The sequence below is a fragment of the Portunus trituberculatus genome, chromosome 40 (assembly GCF_017591435.1).
Source record: "Portunus trituberculatus isolate SZX2019 chromosome 40, ASM1759143v1, whole genome shotgun sequence".
Classification (NCBI taxonomy): Eukaryota; Metazoa; Arthropoda; class Malacostraca; order Decapoda; family Portunidae; genus Portunus; species Portunus trituberculatus.
The window spans coordinates 27,482,812-27,490,311 of NC_059294.1; the positions used below are offsets into that span (position 1 = coordinate 27,482,812).

The 7,500-nt window shown below is 41.5% G+C and overlaps 1 protein-coding gene and 1 long non-coding RNA gene across 8 annotated transcripts in view; both read left to right on the forward strand.

The window, feature by feature from the left end:
- Positions 1-7,500, forward strand: part of LOC123516136 (ecdysone receptor-like) — a 454,056-nt gene that overhangs the window by 235,139 nt on the left and 211,417 nt on the right. The gene's annotated exons all lie outside the window — the stretch shown is intronic.
- Positions 3,283-4,833, forward strand: LOC123516139. Its single transcript, XR_006678102.1, has 2 exons — positions 3,283-3,726; positions 4,018-4,833. It is a non-coding gene; the product is annotated as an uncharacterized LOC123516139 (long non-coding RNA).

The window sequence follows — 7,500 nt, forward strand, 5'->3', positions numbered from 1 at the left end:
ACTACTACTACTACTACTACTACTACTACTACTACTACTACTACTACTCACCACAACAACCACCACCATTACTACTCTCAGTCAAACTTTCACCTCAAATGTGACGAATGAAATAATACGTTCCATTCTTAATCAAATTGCATATCATCACACGCGCATCACATTGTGCATAGAAAAACCAGCAGCAGTCACTTATCACCACCACCACCACCACCACCACCACCACCACCACCACCATCATCATCATCATCATCATCATCATCATCATCATCATCTCTTCAAGTGCTCCTGTAATTCCCTCCTTGCCATCTCATCCGGATTCGCCCTCGTCTTCGCATTAAGTTGGCAAATTGCATAGAGGAGGAGGAGGAGGAGGAGGAGGAGGAGGAGGAGGAGGAGGAGGAGGAGGAATGGTAGAGGAAAGAAGAGAGATGAGTAGCTACTTCGAAGGACAGACAGAAGGAAAGTATAAGCATAAAGTAACACAAAGGATGAACAAACAGCAGCTGACGTATTGGTCCTTAAACCCTTGAGTACCGAGACGCGTTTCTACATTCATTCTGGTAACTATTAGGTGACTTTATACAGCTTTAGAATCATATATGGGAGATTAGAATAGCGAAGACTGTGGCCATTAATCTTTTGACCTCCATAGACCCTTCCTAATGTCAATGAAATGGTCTAATCGTACACAAATCTCAAGGTAAAAATGTGTCGCAGTATTGAAGAGATTAAAAGGCTTGGTTAAACTGCACTCTTCACTTTGAGCGATGCAGGAAAGTAAAGGCAAAGAGCTTCTTCCCAGCCACTCAGAAATGACAAACAGGGAATGAGAAGAACGAAAAATTAAGAACGAGAGTGGAGTAAAAGAGAATAATACAAAAAGGAGAGGGAAAAAGAGGAAGAGAAAAACATAAAGGAGGAGAAAATTTAATGGGGCGAAGGAAGAAGAAAGTAGTGAAGGTGTGAGAGAGAAGGGAGCACAAAATGGGTAGAAGTAAAGAGATTGAATAATATGAAAGTGAAGTGAAAGAAAATAATACAAAGGAGATATATATATATATATATATATATATATATATATATATATATATATATATATATATATATATATATATATATATATATATAGAGAGAGAGAGAGAGAGAGAGAGAGAGAGAGAGAGAGAGAGAGAGAGATTTGTTTATGATGTGAAATGTAAGTTAGTGAGAGATATGTCGTTGCTTACTTCTTCCTTCCGTAATCTTAAAACCGTACCAGCCACCACCACCACCACCACCACCACCACCACCACCACCACCACCACCACCACCACCACCACCACCACCACCATCACCACCACCAACATTAATAACATAAACAGCATGGTGACTCAAGCATATCTCATCGAACCCTTTGACTCCTTCACACACACACACACACACACACACACACACACACACACACACACACACACACACACACACACACACACACACACACACACACACACACACACACTCACACAGTCTCCACCACCATGCACATTTAATTCATTACATTAAGTAATTTTTCCCATTCCTTTTCTTTTTTTCATCTTTCTTTTCCCTTTATCTCTTCATTTTTATTTTTTCTACTTATCTTCCCATTGTGAGATATTTTCCCTTCTTTTCCTTTTTTCTTTCCTTTAATTGTCTTTTCTTACTTCTCCTTCCTTCGTGTCCCCTTCCCTTCTCTTCCCTTCCCTTCCCTTCCCTTCCTTTCCTTTCCTTTCCCATCACTTCCTCTCCCTTCCCTTTCCTCCACTCCACTCCCGTCTACTCCTACACTCTGTAAACACCGGTTCCTGCAACTGGAATGCTTGTAAGTCTGCATGTTCTGAATTCTCACCACAACACCAATAATCCAACCGCAACTGACCTTACACACACACACACACACACACACACACACACACACACACACACACACACACACACACACACACACACACACACACACACACACACACACACTTGCCTAGGGTTAATTTGCAATGGCCAGATGTGTGTAAGAATAGCCCTGTGCTTCCGAGGTGAGACAGGCGAAGTGGAAACTGTCGTAATGTGTAGGGAACTAACGGGCTCAAGTTTGGCAGAACTAGATTTGCTGAGATATTATCCAGACAGTTTCATTGAAGAAGTCCAAAAGGAAACAACTCGGGCATAGACGTACCTCGTAAAACCTTCATCTCGTAAAAAAAGTTTGTCCATAATGGTCTGATTGGAATGGTAAATAAAAGTTTAGTTTGTTCAGAATCTAGTTTATAAAAAAAGTGATAGGTGACTGGAATAGACTTGAAAATCTCTTTGTTTGTGCCGAAACATGTGAAAAATGTAACTAGCTCACAATTACTGAGTGTTGGATGGCTGATGATAAGAATAGACATGGAAATCTGTTTGTTTGCGCAGTTAGCTTTATGGAAAAATGGGTAAAATTTCTTGCAGTTCACGGAAGATTTATTTGGAAATAGATAAAGAAATAATAGGCAAATAATTCATGAATGGAATGATGGAGGACTGGACCAGACTTGGAGATGTTGTTGTTGTTAGTGCCGAATCAGCAGGAGGCTTTGATTAACGGCAGATGAGATCAATGTTTGGAGAGAGAGAGAGAGAGAGAGAGAGAGAGAGAGAGAGAGAGAGAGAGAGAGAGAGAGAGAGATGGTAAATTGGTGTGTTGGTCTGTGTGTGTATGTGTGTGTGTATGTGTGTGTGTTCTTGACGGAATGCCACATATAGGCCTAACGTCATCTTCAAAAGCTTATTAATGTTGTTATGTCAGAAAATTAAATGAGTAAATATATATAAATACTCTTTTTTGACTTGAATACATTAAAATTTAGTGTATATCTGGAAATTAGTGAGACGAAATCTAGGCCGGCAGAATTAAATAATTTTTTTTTGTTGTTGTTGTTGGAGTAAGTAAAATCAGAAGTTTACATTTGTGTCAATAATATGTAAAAAAGAGGAAAAAATATAAGTTTGTGATAAAACTAGCAGACTTGCACCAGACAAACACGTAGGTTGAATAAATAGAAAAATGAAATAGCGTTTGCAGAGAGAGAGAGAGAGAGAGAGAGAGAGAGAGAGAGAGAGAGAGAGAGAATAAAAATATAAAAGAATGCAAGACTTCAAACAAATATCATATGAAAAAAGAAAAAGAAAACTAGATTTGTTCCCATCAGAAAAAAAAGAAAGAAAAGTTTGATGGACATTAAAAGGAAAACAGGAAACAACAAAAATGAAAAATGTCCGTGTGAAAAAAAGAAAAAAGAAAATGAAAAATATCGCGCTATGATGTAAACACACACACACACACACACACACACACACACACACAGTCAAGAGAGAGAGAGAGTGAGAGAGAGAGAGGTGTACTTACAAAATGAAATACACCACCTAATGTTACGGGGTAGAACAAAAAAAAAAATGTGATAAATAGCAAGGAAAAGTAATAGACAAGTAACCTTTTTCTGTGTGTCAATGAGGTATTCAGACTCTCCTCTTCCTAGCGTGGCAATTAACCTTTGAGTTACCCATCATTCACGACCCTGAGACATGAAAAGGGAGAAAGGTAGGGAGAGAGAGAGAGGGTGGGGAAGGAGGAGCAGGCTGGGAGCAAGAGAACCTGGGGAGAGAGAGAGAGAGAGAGAGAGAGAGAGAGAGAGAGAGAGAGAGAGAGAGAGAGAGAGAGAGAGAGAGAGAGTTTGCGTTATCATGACTTGGTTACAGATATTTGATGTAAAGCCAGAGAGAGAGAGAGAGAGAGAGAGAGAGAGAGAGAGCACAAAAATGACAGGAGAGTAGAAAGAAAGACACAGGTAAATAGAAGAGCAATAATTGGAGACAGAAAGAGAAGAAAGAGAGAAACAAAACAAGAGGGAGAAAAATGGAGTTAAAGAAATAAGGAAGAAAGAGAATTGAGAAAAGAAAAATAATAAAAAGAATCTTGACATCCCACGTAACCTATAAACCTAGAGAGAGAGAGAGAGAGAGAGGTGAGGAAGAGACTTACAACTTTGGAATTGTCCGGGACCTCTTTTATTTCAAACTTTTCCCTCCTTGACAATGGACCAAAGGAGACTGTCACTTCGCCCCTCCTCTGTGGCCTAACTCGCGCCTCCCACACCCGGGATGAAATGAGCTGCGTCAGTAGTGTCAATACTTCCCCAACTACCTCAGGACTGCTCCGCTGGACGAAACGCAGCCGGAGGAGGAGAGGGAGGCAGAGAATGAGGAGGTGTGTGTGAAAGAAACTACAATTAGAAGCTTACAAGGAAGAAAAATATTGGAAAACATGACAAGAAGAATGAAATAAAGATAGAATTAGGAGGAAAGAATAGCGTTAAATGTGATAGATAGAATTAGAAGCTAAAGAGGGAAATTGAAGAAGGAAGGAGAGAATAACGAAAAGCGTAAAAAGATGTAGAATTTGAAGTTTAGAATAAAGAGAAGGAGAGGAAGACTAGAAAGAAGGGAAAGGAAAAGCAGAAAGAGCTGGAATTAGAGGGAGTGAAGTTGGAAAAAAAGGAGCTAGTGAAATAAAGAAGAGGAAGTTAATGAGAGGTGATGTGATAAGAAGTAGTTTTAGAAGCACAGTAAGGAGAGGAATGTGAGAAGAAGAAGAGAGGAATAGAAGGCACAGAAATCAAGAACAAAAGAAAACGTAGAGTAAAATTTAAAAAAAAAACAGAATTGAATTTGAGGATTGAGTAAAAGAAGACGAGTGGATAAAAAAAATAAGGATTAACATTTAGAGAAGAGGAAGGACAAAAGAGAAATTTTAAAAAAATGGGAAAGGAAAGGAAAGATGAAAAATTGAAAAAAAATGTAAAAAAAAGATGAATGCAGAAATAGATCAAAATATAAGATAGATAACAAAAAAGGAGGAAAAAAAGGAAAAATAGAAACACAACCAAGGAAAGAAACAACAATCCTGAAAAGATGAGAAGAGAAGGAGAGAAAAGAAAGAAAGAAAAAAACAAGAGAAAAAAAAATAGGAGGAAGGAAAGAGAGAATGGAGGAAAGGAAGGAAACGATAAAAGAAGGAAAGGACAGAGAGAATAATGTAAAAAAAAAATAAAAAAAACTCGTACAGAAAGTAATGATGATGACTAGAGAGAGAGAGAGAGAGAGAGAGAGAGAGAGAGAGAGAGAGAGAGAGAGAGAGCTTAGTTTAATTAGGGTAGGAAAGACAAGGCAAAGGGTGGAAACTGGTGTAACTGAAATAAAGGAAAGGGCGTTAGATTATACAGAGAGATCAAAGGATGACAGAGGAAGAGAACAGAGATAGAGAAAGAAAAGACAGGACAGGGCAGGAGAGGAGGAAAGACGCGAATTAAAACTACGATTAAGCGTCAAAAGAAGAGGAAGAATAGATCGAGAGAGAGAGAGAGAGAGAGAGAGAGAGAGAGAGAGAGAGAGAGAGTCATAATTTACATATAATCAAACAAAAGTATTTAGAAACGTGATAGGCATCTGATAAACATTTACACACACACACACACACACACACACACACACACACACACACACACACACACACACACACACACACACACACTCTCTCTCTCTCTCTCTCTCTCTCTCTCTCTCTCTCTCTCTCTCTCTCTCTCTCTCTCTCTCTCTCTCTCTTCTTGTTCCACTCCATTCCTGCTCGCCTCTCCTGCCACTTGCCACTGCCTCTCTCCCTCACGTAACTCTCACCCCGCACCTCCCCGCCCTTCCCCTTCCCACTCACCCCTACCCGCCCTGTCCCGCCCCGTCCCGCCCCGTCCCGTCCCGCCCAGCCTTGCCTTGCCTGTCTCCCTCCCTCCTGGCACCCGTTCCGCTCCGCCCTCGTGACCCGGATGTGCGCGCTCATTCTGCGTTCAACTTTCACTCTCAGCGGTGTGGCGGCGAGGGTGACCTGGGGCAGCGAGCCGAGCCACCTGAAGGTCAAGGCGAGAGAGTTGTAGCACCAGAGTAGTAGGTGGTGGTGGTGGTGGTGATGGTGGTGGTGGTTGAGAGGAACGTGAAGGTAGAATAAATAGTAGTTGTCGTATTGGTTCATGTTTGGTTGTATGTAAGGTTGTGAGTCTTTCTATCTGACATACTGGAACAATTAGAGAAGGTGGGAGGTGGTTGTGTTGGTGGTGGTGGTAGTGGTGGTGGTGGTGGAACACAAAGGTAGAGTAAAAACCAGCAGTCTTGTTAGTCCTTCCAAGGTTGTTTACGGGGCCTGCATTGGTGGTGGAGGAGGAGGAGGAGGAGAAGGAGGAGGAGGAGGAGGAGGAGGAGGAGGAAGATGGAAATAAATAAACGATAAGGATGAGATAAAGGGGAAAGAGATGGAAAAAGATAAGCTTACTTACTTTCTTACACACACACACACACACACACACACACACACACACACACACACACACACACACACACACACACACACACACACACACAGGAGCAGAGAGGAAGAATAAGTAACTGTTGCATGTTACATAAGAAAATTTCCATTTCCTTTGTATCCTTTATTCTTTCTTCCATTTCCTGTGCTCCTCCTTACTCCATTCTCTCTCTCTCTCCCCTCGCTCCACTTCTCTCCATCACTCCCTTCCTCTAACTCTTTCCCTCCCTCCCCTCCTTTCCCTTCGTCTCTTTCCGTCCCTCGCTCCAGTTTGGCAAGTCACAACTGCGACACTGGTGATTTTAACTTAGAAATTTGTATTTTTCAGCTTTCCCTTGGCTAGAAAAACCTTGACAAGTTGGATAACAGTTTAATTCTCTCTCTCTCTCTCTCTCTCTCTCTCTCTCTCTCTCTCTCTCTCTCTCTCTCTCTCTCTCTCTCTCTCTCTCTCTCGTTCATAGTCTTTGCTCGTGAAAGTGAATTACATGAATTTTCTGGTCGTGTGTGTGTGTGTGTGTGTGTGTGTGTGTGTGTGTGTGTGTGTGTGTGTGTGTGTGTGTGTGTGTCTTTCCTGTTCACGAATGTTAACTGAATCCATGCGCGTGACGTCCTCCACTTAGAGAGAGAGAGAGAGAGAGAGAGAGAGAGAGAGAGAGAGAGAGAGAGAGAGAGTACTGCTATGATGGGCGTTGCGTAAGTTGTCATCGCGGTGTTGGATTGAATGATTGAGATAGGAGTATTGATTTTGGCGCCGCGGTGAGAACACTTGACGGGGAGTGAGGAGGAGGAGGAGGAGGAGGAAGAATGAGATTTAGATCGGCTAAGAATAGAAGACGAGGAAGGAGAGAGGAAAATAAGAGAAGGATGGTAAGAAAGTAAGAAGAATAGGATAAAAATATAAATTACTGTCCATCCTCTTGCCTCATCCACAGTCGTCCCTCTTGTCTCCCTTCCACATCTCCACATATCCGTCTATCGCCCCACTAGTCTTCAGAAACACCATACTCTCTCACTATGACTGATTTCTAAGGCCGCATATATGAATAGCCGGGTTCTTGAAAGCGTTTCTCCTGTTAGCAATGTAGAAATCTTGTTAC